The 13,340-nt window shown below is 29.5% G+C and overlaps 1 protein-coding gene across 1 annotated transcript in view; it reads left to right on the forward strand.

Moving 5' to 3' along the window:
* The first annotated feature begins 7,628 nt into the window (after positions 1–7,628).
* The window catches only part of LOC123012324 (regulating synaptic membrane exocytosis protein 2), a 120,023-nt gene continuing 114,311 nt past the window's right edge, over positions 7,629–13,340 (forward strand). Inside the window, exon 1 of the mRNA XM_044410205.1 lies at positions 7,629–7,774. The gene's annotated coding sequence lies outside the window, so the exon portion shown is untranslated. The remainder of the gene's footprint in view (positions 7,775–13,340) is intronic.

Below are 13,340 nucleotides of genomic sequence, written 5' to 3' on the forward strand. Positions count from 1 at the left end.
TAAATGTGTATAAATTTCGCATTTTCAGTCATTTCAGTTTCAAACAGTACGAAAAATTTGTGCTCGTATGCATAATAAAAATAATCCGTAATAAAGGACGTGATGTGTGTGGCAAAACGCTGAGAAACAGTGTTGCATTCTGATATATGTTTGTGATGCTACAGGTGCGCGTTGTTGGGGTAGGATATGATATGGAATGGTATCTCGAGGGCGACAATGGCGGGGGCGGGGGTGAGACTGCCGCCCGGGCGTCCACGTGATCCGATATCGACCCGGTGCGCCCTTCCTGGCCGTCCATTTTAAACACGTTCATACACACATTCATTAGACTTTTTCCTCAATTTCTGGAATTAATGGACCGTCCTTACGAGACACTTGTCCATTTTGCCCAACGCCCCGTTTTACGACCATCTAATGGACGGGGGCGGGCGACGCGCCGGGGGTGGTACCACTTGTGGAGTCACATGCCTTCGCTTGCTCATTATCATGGTTATTGGTTCATCTTTCAGCCGCGGATAGCTGCTCAAGACGTGACAATTTCATAAAGAATTTTATTTTCATTCCTCACCCTTGCTGGAAAAAACCTATTTGCCGAGCAGAATTAGGGGATATAAGTTAAAACAGRACGAGAACGCATTAAAATTTTTATTTGATTTTTTAGTTGCATGGGGGTCGGATTTAGATTTGTTTTTTCAGTGGAATATTCTACTCATGACTGATGTACAGGCTGTCCCAGCGAGTTGAAAAAGTCCATTAGTGACCTTTAAATAATACAATTAAAAAAATTGTATGAAACATTGATAATCTAGTGCATCATCCCAAAAATAAGWRAGGATACAAACTTGTGTTTTTTTAAATGAAACACCGTATGTTTCTTTACATTTTTGGATGTAGCYTTTTAAAACAATGTTTTTACGATCAACTTTTATTAGTCGATTTCGCTCAGTTTTTTTGCACTTTTTAAATATTCATYACACAAAAACTAAGACAGCTAAAACAATTTTTTTCTTACTTCTGCAAAGAAGAAAGTACAGAATTTAAAGCTGTAGCGATTTTTTAGTGTTTTGCATTGGTAAAGATTAATAAATTAAGAAGTTTGTTAAATGTTAAATAACGTAAAAAAATTAAATTATTTTTTATTTTTGCATCTAATAGATTGATAAACTAGTAAATGTGGTCAAATCCAATCGGATTTGATTAAGAGTACCATTTTCATTTAGAAAAGTGTCTTTTAGATTGTAAAAAATAATGTTTGGGTCACTTCGAGCTTCAGGTCGGTTCAGGTCAGTTTAGGCCACTTCGGGTTACTTCGGATTACTTTGGCCTGAAGTAAAAAGAAAGTGTTAAATGTACTGACATTTTAATTTTCAAAAGGAGAAAATTTTTTAAAGAAATGTTTAAATTTAGTAGTAAAAATGTCAATCGAGACGTTTCAAAACATCGTGCTACAAAAGACAGTTGGGGAGACTAAGAAAGTGTCAGATGTATTGGATTAAAAAATTTCTAGACTTGCAAAAAAACATTTAAAAATTTCTTAAAGCAAAGCTTAAATTAAAAAAAATGTCATTCAAGACGTTTCAAAACATCGTGCTACGAAAGACAGTTGGGGACACTAAGAAAGTGTCAGATGTACTAGTTTTAATTTTTTTTTAGACTTGCAAAAAAACATTTAAAAATTTCTTAAAGAAATAATATAGATTGATAAATTGTCTATCTAAAAAAATTAACTTTTAGTGTCTATAATTGATAAATAAAAAAATATTTAACATTCAATATTAATTGTAGCAAGAATGCCTATCAATATCTAAACATTGTTGATTTTATGGAGACCATAGTAATTGATTTATCAAGAAATTGTAAAAGTCGTTATAAATACTGAAATTCAAATTATTTTATTGTAAAAATAAAGAATAATGGATTCAGTTTAACACAAATGTGATTATTAAGTGATATTTCTTTCATCTCTTGTGCAACTGTGCACTTTTTGGCTACTGAAACAATAGTAATTATTTTTTTTTAATGTTTAACCTTAAATATTTTTTTAGTTGTTGATTACAGACACCTAAAAGTAAACAATTTTAAAAAGACAATTTAATAATCTTTAAAATTCAAAAACAATAAATAGGGTGATCCATTTAATTTTTTTAAGTTATTGAACTTTCAACAAACGTCTTCATTTTTTAATCTTTACAAATGCAAAACACTAAAAAATTGTTGTCTTAGTTTTTGTGTAATAATTTTTTTAAAAAGTGCATGTTTTCGTCAAAAAAACCGTCTTATTTTTAAAACTAAGCAAAATCGAGCAATAAAAGTTTAGCTTAAAAACATTGTCATAAAAAATCTACATCCAAAAAACAATGGTGTTTCATGTCATTTGAAACACGCTGTAAAGTTGAAAATTATTTTAGGCGATAGACTAGATTAGTATCTATCAATGTCTTACATAATTTTTTTTTAATTGTACTATTTTTTACTAATGGACTTTTTCAACTCGCTGGGACAGCGGTATAATTTTTTTTTCGTTTGCTGAGATTGCAGTAAAAGTACAGTTTTCACAAAAAAATCAATACGCAATAATCTAAACTCTCTTAATAAGGCGCACGAGTAAATCCAGGAAAGATTTTTCTCATTTCCTGGTGCAGAAACTTCCGAAATTTCGTTTTCTCTGATAGAATAAAAATAATTTCTCCTTGATTGTCATTCTATTGTTAACTGACGAACCTTAAAACGTTATATTAATTTATAACAAAAAAATTCTTACAGAAATTGAAACCAAATGTTATAATTTAATTCGTTTTTTATCCATTCTTTGCGGATAAATAAAAAATTGGCATGTTTTCGCAGCGTGAACTATTCCCAATATCGATTAAATTCTACTTTAATTTAAATACCACCACTAACCTGATGATGCTAATGCGGCTATTGAAACGCATCATTGTGTAATCAAATGGGTTACCCAATAAGAGTTATTCTACTAATTATTTTTGTTTTGGTTCTTTGAATTGCAATYGAATCGTATTATGTAAAGTTGATATTGTCATAGCTATCATTTCCCAGTTCTATTTAATTTAAATCCGTTTTATGTAATCGAGGGTTTATTTTGAATGGTTTTATTTCAATCATAACACTTCACCACCACCTGTTCCATTATGTTTATCTTTCTGTGGTTATTACRTTAGAAAAACACGAAAACTCTCCTATCAAAATCAGCRCATTCTGAATTCTAAAACAACCACTGAATAAAATTTAATAAAAGTAAAAAGTTTYKCTGGAAAATTGAAGGATWAAYTTCCACCAATTATGCCGAAGTCGCTGCTTACCAACTAAAGTCTAAATRCGTATCCTTCTAAATCTAGCTGGAATACGAATGTCCTGAAATACCGCAATCGCTTGCGGTTTGTTGTGCAGGTCCTTAATGCATTTGAGTGGTGAAAATATTTCTAGGAACGAATAGAACTTTTTCTAAAACTGSTTTTTTACTAACTCGAACATTTCAATAATATTTTATTGAGTACCAGAGCAGAATATAAACCCACCTTTWTYAAACGAGTAAATCAGCTGAATTTGTACACCTTGATTTGTATTTGTAGCTCCATAACAAACTATTTTGTCCAGTTGGCTTCTGCCTTTGTGGTAAAGCGTATTGTGTAACTTGTTAGCAACGTAACTCAACATTGAAGTCGGAAAAGGAGTCGTCGTTTTGTTAGATCCACAATAAATGTCACGTGACATGTAATGTGCATCACAAGGAAGTTTTTTAATATGAAGCCATATGTAGTCTTCCTTAGCGGAATATTATGTGCTGTTGCAAACATAATAAGTAAACAAGAACTTTTGAAACAACACTGAATAGGCATTTATTGTTGAGATATTTAAAAACATTTGATTTATAAAATAAAAAGTTTTAGTAAAAATATCAATTAAACGCAATCTTTATCTTTCTAGGAGTATTTGGTGCATAAAATCTGTGTTATTTTTGTTGTAATCCACATGTTGTTATTTTTGTCTTGTCTCTTTAATAGTGTGCAAACTTGCAATTCTCTCAGATTCTCTGAATTTTGCAAGCCGAACTTGTTGCTTTTAACGATTGCGGTTCCGAGAATTTGTCAGTGTCATTTTCTTTTTGTATTGTGGAGTAGGCAACAAGTTTCTGTCACATTTTTAAATAAGCAAAGCATAAAAAATATTGTAATAAATTATCCTGAATATATTGGCCCTAAGAATACTTTTTCTATTTATTTTAATGAAATATTTAAATAAAATAACTGTTTATCTCAGAACACCAAACGTTTATTTTAAACCACTACGCGTTTTGACTACAAACTGGTGAGAATTAAAAATTTCAAGATAATCGTTTAGTGCAAGAGGTGCAAAAGACAATTTAAAAAAATATTATTAAAAAACATACAAATATGTGTACAAGTTGGTAAATTTATAATAAAACAATAGGGGTTTTCCAAAAAAAAATTATTAGTAACATTGTCTGTTTTTAACTTATAGAAAAAGTTATAATTTTAGCAAAACCGTTAAAAATTCATATCTTTCTTATTTTATATATTTAAAAGTAAGCATTGAAAATTTTTTAAAGGTAGAATTTAATAGTGTAATAATTATTCAATCAATTCAATTAATAATAATTGTCCATATTTTGACCATTTGAACGACATGGTAAAATAAACTTCGATATTTTTAAATTTAAAAGCCATTTTTCTTCTAATTTAATAAAGTAGTATAATAAAGTAAAATTAAAATAATATTATTGTCTTATAACATTATTAATAGTACTAGGTGTTTGCCCGGCGCATCCACCATTATAAACACAGCGTGTCACCAAAACTCGCATATGTTTTTAGTAATTTAAAGACTACGATACGCTGTGTTAAAATTAAAACTAAGTTTGTTTTTAATTAAACTTATTCACTCATTTCGTAAAAAAATAAAAAATATCTGTTTTGGGAATTTGTGGGAAACAAAAAAAAATTAACACTTACTTATTACACTTTATGGACCATAATTATAAAGAAAAGTAAACAATCTAAAAAAAATACATGCNTTAACAATTTACTAACAATTTAATTAGTTTTTTTTTAATTTTAATAAATAACAATTTAATAAAAAATTACTGAGTATTGTATTGAACCTTTTGACGTTAAATTATTGATTAGATTTCTTCTTTATGATAACTCTCAGACACTAAACAATTTTGATTTCCAATCCCAGTTTTCTCTAACAAAATTTTGATAATAGTTGTTTTGCAATTTTATGCCTTATAAAATCCCAAAATAAATTTAATTTTAGTAATTTACGTCAAGTTACATTGCTAATTAAAAAAATTTAGAAATAATTATCAGTTTCAAAATTATGTAAATAGTATATTTTTGATAATGTTAAGCATATAATTTTTAAAGTAATGTAAAATAAACCCTGAGATCTTCTTCGTTTCAACTTTGTATTATTGGGTGAAAATAATTTAAACACTAAATTTTGCAATAAAACCAATAAAAATTTAAAACCAAAAATCAGACATTTATGAAACAACTTGAATACTTGTAAAGCATACAGATTAAACAACGTATGTAACACTTTGCAATAGATGAAAATTGTGAAAATGTTTACCAGTTTTTTTAGAAAGTTTTTTTTTGTGTAACTAAAAAATAGTGCTAGAACAGGTATTTTGTAAAGATTTGTGTGTGCAAATCGCACATTACAAGTCGTTTACGCCAACAGAAAGTGAATATACATAACTTCAAAACTATTAAATATAGACGTAGAAAGTGTTAATACAGATCAATGCAAAATTAAAATTTCCTCAAAAAAAAAATTCGTACAATAAATATATGGGTACTTGAAGCTTGAAGTTACTTGAATTCTAAAGATTTCTTTTTTTTTCAATTATAATGATTACAATAAAAAAACTCCTTTTTGACCAACTAATTTAATTTTAAAATATGCATTTAAAAATGGCATCGTTATAAGTTTTTGAAATGTAAGGTGTAAATTAAAAAATTAAAAAAAACACCAAAAATTTTGAAAACTGCTGTACTTGACTATAAAAAAACCAACAAATACTTTTTCAAAAAAATAAAAATGTAGATGTAGTTGTTAGATTGTAGTTAAGAATGCTATCTTGAAATTTTTTTCACTTATAATATCCCGAGTGCATTGATTGTTTCCGGAAAGTTTTTTCAAGTTTTTGCCAATCACGAAAAAAAAATTTATATTCAATCAGGGGTATTCGGGTGAAAATTGCATAACATCACGAGTTCAAGTAAGTAAGTTTTAATTTTTGATGTTTAAAATAAAGTTTTACTGAATATTTGAGGTTAGTTTTTGTGTTAAAAAAAATATATATACAGGATGTATTATAAAAAACGCCCCAAGCCATAACTCGATTATTTTTATAATTATGACAATATTTATTTTTTTTAATGGAACACCCTGTATATTTTACCACTTTTGGATTCTTTGTTTAATTGTCTTTTAACAAGTTTTAGTACTATGTGCCTAAAACCAACTGTTTATTTTTTCAATGTTTTTTTACATTTGTTAATTTTTTAATCTAATATTCTAATAATTTTATTATTTACTTTTTTTTTCATTCCATTTTTGCGGTTTTCCGTAAATCCGTAATTATTTTTCCTACGATCTTAACAGAAAGTAAGTTTTTCCACTCTAATTTCAAAAAAAATGGCCAATTACCTCCCAAGAAAGTAAAAATATTTTCTGTCATATGTCAAAATTACAATAAAAGTTTTCATATGTATGTAACCTCTCTGGGAGGTAAAATTTTTACCTCCCTCATAAAAATTCAATGGCAGCTAATGAGTCAAAAAATTTTCGGAAAATTTTTGAGTTACTATGGTAATCATATTAAATATACTAAATTCAGATTAGTTATTCCAGAGGGTCGTGCAATTTTCAGGTACGTATCATTGTTAGAACAAGAAATCCTTTAATGTGCAGTTTAGACGAAACAGCTTGTAAAGATAGAAGCAGGACAAATAACGAACTATAAATTTATGACATACAAGATAAAAGACACATTCGTACGCTGTCTGGTTTGTCGACGACTTGACACCTCAAATTTATTTATTAGTTGTTAAAGTTATCACTCACTTGCACGTAAAACCTAAAAACAAATTTTCTATTTCAAGCTAATTTAAATAAAGCTGTAAAATCTATTTAGAATCTTTAAGAACATCAAATTACCGTAAAACATCCACCATTAAGTTGTTGAGCGTATTTATAACAGCTGTAAAAACTGTAAGCGAAATATCAACTTGTTACATTATAAAACGAGTGTAATCTAAGACAAGCAGCAGCAACGAAGCCGTTCAACTCATCAGGACGCCTCGTCAGCGCATCCTGCGCTTTCACACAATGGAGTCTCTTCCCCGGAGCAATCAGTCCCAAAGCTCATTTTGCTCAAATTACCTTAAAAAACTATTTCGTTGGCAGCATTTAGCACTGATATCGAATCAAATTTCTCATTATGTTGTGTACAACAAGTGTATACATGTCTTGCTGTGACAACGGCGTTCGATGTATCAGCATTGCGCGCGCATTTTGGCCCGGCCACCGTCTACCTACTTGTTACACCGGAGTCTTGTCTGCCTGCTCCGGGCCGTTGGCGGGTCTCGTTCCGGGAACTTAACAACAGCTCGTTTACTCGGCTCTAGTTGTGATATGTGCGTGATTGCGTCGTGCTGTGACTTTTTTTACTGTAGCTGCTGTTGCTACAGGTTGCTGTTAACACTTTCTGGTGTTTTCTCAGGTACAAGAGTTCTTTTTTAAACTTGCAACCTGGCGGCGCTACTTGAGCGCCTTTTGCTGCTTTACTTCTCTTCGTATTCTTCACTTGATATTTTCATTAAACGCTCCGGAAAAATTATTATTTGTTTACTTGTGACAAAAAAATGTTTTAAGCAACCGGATGAGAAAATTGAATTTTTTACAAAATTTGTTAAGTCAAGTGAAAATTTTTTTAATCTGGGGAAAATGATCAGTAAATCGAACAAATCAAAAATAATTATCGCTGCGGAAGCTACAGGTGTCTTTTAATTAAAATTTTATTACTTCAATTTGTGCAGAAATAACGCCTTATTATAGATTTAACTGTGGTTTGAGAGATTCCCTTATAAACCTCATAACTGATTCATCGATGAATTTTGTTACATTTCTTGCGTTTTATTGCTTTAGTTATAATATGGTGATTTGAGATTGGGTTTTGAATTTACGTTTCAGGATTACCTTGCAATATATCCACATGTATGTTTATATATCGGAAAACTGCTATTGAATAAATTTCATTTTAAAATTCTGGAATTAAAACCGCCTTAGGCATCACTTTCGTTTGATTTTAATTCTGCATCGTTTTGAAAACGTGACATGAATTACAGCAAACATTACATTTAGTCTCTTTAGAGTTAATTAAAATTTGTTCGGTTATGTCGCTCATTAGTATTTAGCCGATATTTCGGACAAGTTTTAATCCTTTGTTCGTTTTAGTACAGTACAATTTAAATCCTAATTAAAAACAAATTCATTCGTTTTTGTGATGTGGTGCAAGCAAACCGTTTGAGTCTTACTTTAAAAAAAAGTAAATATAATGATCAGATACTTGTAGTTAATTAAAAAAATGTGTTTTTACCAATAAATAAAAATAAGGTATGGTCTAGTGTACAGTATTTTTTTTCAACGAAAATTGAGGTTTGTTTTTTTACAAATCATGCCCTTAATAATAGAGTTTCTAGGTTTAAAAAAAAAATAAAATTGTATTAAACTCGTATATCGTACGAGTATATCTTGTTTATTCATCTAAGGATTTCTCTTATTGTGTAATAATCCTGCAATTTGTAAATTAAAGTTTTTATTATTTTCAATAATTTAGGTAATTAAGTACAAAAGATACTTTTGTTAGAGCTTTTTTAAAAGCTTTCTTAAAAATTTTGTTGTAATACTGTTTATTTGTTGAATGCGGCCAATCTTAGGAAAATATCTGCATAGAGTGATTTTTGTAGGGTCTACATTAGAAACTTTACAATTTCTAATGAGTTTAAAATTTTGTATGCAACCAATATCGACTATTCTCAATTCAGATAATTTATTTCCAAAATGGCTGAACTCCCGGAATTATGAGGAATTGTCGCCAACTTTAAAATTTTAAATGGAAATCACTTATTTTTGTTGCACTTTTGAATTTGCTCTTTCAAACTTGGTAAAATACATGCAAGTTGTTGGTACTTCTCTGTCATAGTTTTTAAAATATGTCAATTTTTTTCTGAAAATTGTTATTTGCAGGAGTTCATTAAAAAAATCACAGCTTTTGAACATTTTGAAATAAGTAAATATTTTTTTTTGCATTTGAAAAGTTCTGAGAATCTTTTACGCTGTAACTTAAACATAAACATTATTTAACAAATAGAGTCTAAATCTTAATAAAATTTTGTCACATACTTAAACCCATGATAGGGGGTTAAGGCCAACGACAATGGTAAAAAAAAAAGATTTATTTTCTAATACTATATCTAAATAAAAGTGATTGCGTTTACACTTACAAACGTACAAACATCTAACAGACACTATCGTAACCACTTTACATGTAATCCAAAAATAAGGGAGGGCACAGGTTACAGTACAGTCACCACCGATTTTGCAAATCAGAGAATTAATTAACTATCTCCCTGTCCTCGAATTCCGCTTCCTTTTATTGGGCTTCCGTACTTTACCAAATTATGACCTCCTAATCCAGTTAAGGACTTATGAAATCTAATGTCAGTAAAACCAATCTTTCGTCACGGAATACCAAGAAGTATATCTGAACCAAAAATTAAATTATCTCAGAGATGGGTTTGTGTTTTCTTATGCTTTCGAAAAAATCAATAATTATAATTTTTTTGTAAGTTTTTTTATTTTTGATAATATACAAGTGTTTCGTTTTTATTGTTACAAATTGAAACAGGTGATAGAATATTCAATTTTAATACAAAAGTTTCCTGTGAGTATGTATTAAAAAATACAGGACAGGAGTGCGTTTTTTAATGGGTTTTTCTCAATATTTCAGAAACCATTTTAGATAAAGTTACAAAATTTGGTAGGTACAGATAATAACCTTTATATACCTAAAGGAATTTAAATGTTTGTATTCAAATGTCAAAATTTTTAATCAGGAGCATCCTAAACTGAGGGGTGTAGGGTAAAAAGTACTTTAACTATTTGGCTGTAGTTTCTTGCCACTTATTTGAGCAACAAAATCCTAAATTCCATAGTTTTTTACAAAAAAGAGGAGAGAGAATCTTATTAAAACTGAAAATATTTTGTTTTGGGAAAAATTCACAGTTTTCAACTTGATTTAAAATTCTACACTTTCTGGCTTTTGAGTAATGACGCATCGACATTTTTGTTAAATAGAAACCCTTATTTTTTTAGACAATTTAATAGATCTTTTATTGTCGAAATGATAATACCAAAATATTAAATATTTCATAAAGCTTTCGAAAAAAACTCATCCAAAATGTGAAACAAAAGCAAACATACAATTTTAAATCAAATTGAAAATTCTGTATTTTTTAAAAGAAAATTGACTTGTTTGAGCATTTTTGTCAAAACAATATTTTTAATTTTATAAATAAGATTATTCTATAATTTTGCCGCTCACTGTATRGTATTTTTCAACATATGTTCTAGAAAACTTTTGTCTTAAAATTAATTAAATATTCTATCACGTATTTAAATTTGTAACAATAAAAAGAAAAMACTTTGTATATTTATTTAACTAAAATAAGAAAACAGTTTCTGGTAGGCCTGTAAATCATAGCCAAGTATTTAGGTAAACAAAACAACAGCTTCATTCTTAAATATAAAACTTTCTGTTTTGCCTTGAATGTTATTTCTGAAACTTGTATTTAGGAYTGATAAACCGGAACAAAGACTTTGATAAGTTAAGATTTATTTATACCGGATACGGGATTGTTAATTAAATTCGTAAAACTTATTCAGGAATTAAACTAATTACAGGCCTGACAAAGTTTTCTCGAAAGTTACATAAGCGGACTTTTGGTAGGTTAACTAAAGTTTGAAAAATACGGACCCAACGTAGATTTTTTCCCAACATCAAACATTCTAATTAATTGTCTGGAAAAGTTTCATGAAGATGTCATTTCGCAGATAAAACTTGGTAATGAAATTTCTTTCTTATGTCGCATTTATTTTTTACTTATCTCGACGCAGCCTTCGCTGAATCAACCTAATTTGGAMTTTTTGCCCGAATTTCTCGCAAATAACCACAAGCCAGTATCGGCTAGTAAACAATTTGCATTGTAAAACAGATTTCCTCGGCTTACCATCACATATTTGCTCGGGAAGTTGGAGGGAAAAGGCAATTAAATTCTGGACGGCCAAAATTTGGTTCGAACATAATGCTCGGATTATTATAACTGACAAGGTGAGGGGTGGCACGCAATTCCGGGATACAACAACATAGTTCAAGTTTCACCACTCCAAGATAACTGCCGCAGACGGGAGAACTTGTGTTATTGAATTAACTTACTGATATAATGGGGCAAATGCAAACGCAATTTATTTAAGTGCACCGGAATCCAATTTTCTTCAACATTTTTAATGTAGTCAAGGTTAAGACGGGACAACGCTGTTTTGTTGCGCCAAAATTGACACATCTACCCTCTAAGTAAATAAGAAAAATAATCACGATATAAATTACAAGCCATTAATGTTTAATTTCGCGAATAATGAGCCAAGATTCATAACTGTCACAATCGTAATTRCTTCTCATTCTTCAGCTTGTCATTTTAATAAGAAAAAAAGTAACAGAGCGCATCCATGTCAAATTAAATACAGCGAAATTGTGGCTTCGTGTTGCGCTTCTAATTACTTTATGTTCGGTCGAAAAGTGTCTTTAAATTAACTTTTCCAACATCAAAATAAACATACCTATTTAATTTTTATATCTCGGAGGGAGCGGTTTTAATTAAAAAATGCAAATATTGTTCTAGATCAAAATTATTGCAGAGTTGCGGACGTAAATAATGCTGTAGCAAAAAAAATTAGCAAAAATGATGGGCCCAATATGTGGGTCGTAAATTTTGTGTAGTGTGTTGTGGCCACAAAATAACCGATTCGTCACCGAAACTCGACAGCTTTGGTTTTCATGATTTCATTAAAACAAATTGACCCAAAAAATGTCAGGTATCATTAAAATTGACAAATAAGTTGAAAAAATTAACTTTACAATGGATCTAATTTACTAAAAGCCAGCGGAGATATTTCCTTTGAGCATTCCCGAAGAGCCTTGTATTCAGTGCTTTTGTCCCTTTATGACGAAAAAAAATTGCTGTGCTTGACAGGATATGCTTCGAAAAATTATGTAAATTGCACACGAAGTGTATTCAGAGATAGCCAGTTTTCAGAATAAATGAAAACGGAATAAAAGGTTCATTATCGTTATTGACGCTACGAAACGCGTGAAAATGTCTATTGATTGTGAAGAGTTAAGATCATATTGGAATTTAATCTTCACTAGCCGCGTCGTAAATTTACTGATTGAAGCCTTTACGGACCATCTAACCTTATACAACACCGTTAAGAGAAAAGATCATTTTTACAACGCCAATATAAGATTATATCAACATTTGCGTCTAAATAAAATGTCACACCAAATTGAATTCAAATTTGTAAGATTTTACATAAAGTTGCTGCAATATATAAAACAGACGTTATAATCTAAATAAATTTATTAATTAAGATACTTTTGAATAAAATCAGTTTTTTGTAAGTATGTTAAAATCAATAATTCTCTTTCTATAGCAGACTAGCGAATTTAGGTTTTTGCTGTATTCTATTTATTGAAATCAGATTTAGCAGTTTTTCAATTCTTAAATAGATTTACAGAAATAAAATAAACCAGATTTTTAAAAAAACGCAGACCTTCACACAATTTGTCAAAACATCTGATACAGGGTGATTATGAAATAAACGATTCTAATATCAAACTACAATGGAAAACAAACATATTTATTTTTTTCACTACAAGCTGTAAAAAATATCATTATTTAGTTTGTCGAGAGGTTGTAAAGTTGTTTTCCTTAGAAGTGGGTAAATGCCGATTTCTAGGTAAAATTAAATAAAAAAAAACTTAAATTTCCTCATGAAAAACATCAGAATAACCCCAATTCTAATACTTCCGTCTATGTTAAAACTGTCAAAACAACAAATGTTTGTTTCATGTTGAAATCCCTCCGGTAGTAGGACGAATTTGAACACTTTTTACCTTTTCTTTGCAGTTTCTTTGTTATTTTAACAAATATTTCATATTAAAATTCTTT

The sequence above is a fragment of the Tribolium madens genome, unplaced genomic scaffold (genome assembly GCF_015345945.1).
Source record: "Tribolium madens isolate multiple individuals breed KSU strain unplaced genomic scaffold, Tmad_KSU_1.1 Scaffold_11;HRSCAF=98;Tcas5.2_LG3b, whole genome shotgun sequence".
In the NCBI taxonomy this organism is placed as follows: Eukaryota; Metazoa; Arthropoda; class Insecta; order Coleoptera; family Tenebrionidae; genus Tribolium; species Tribolium madens.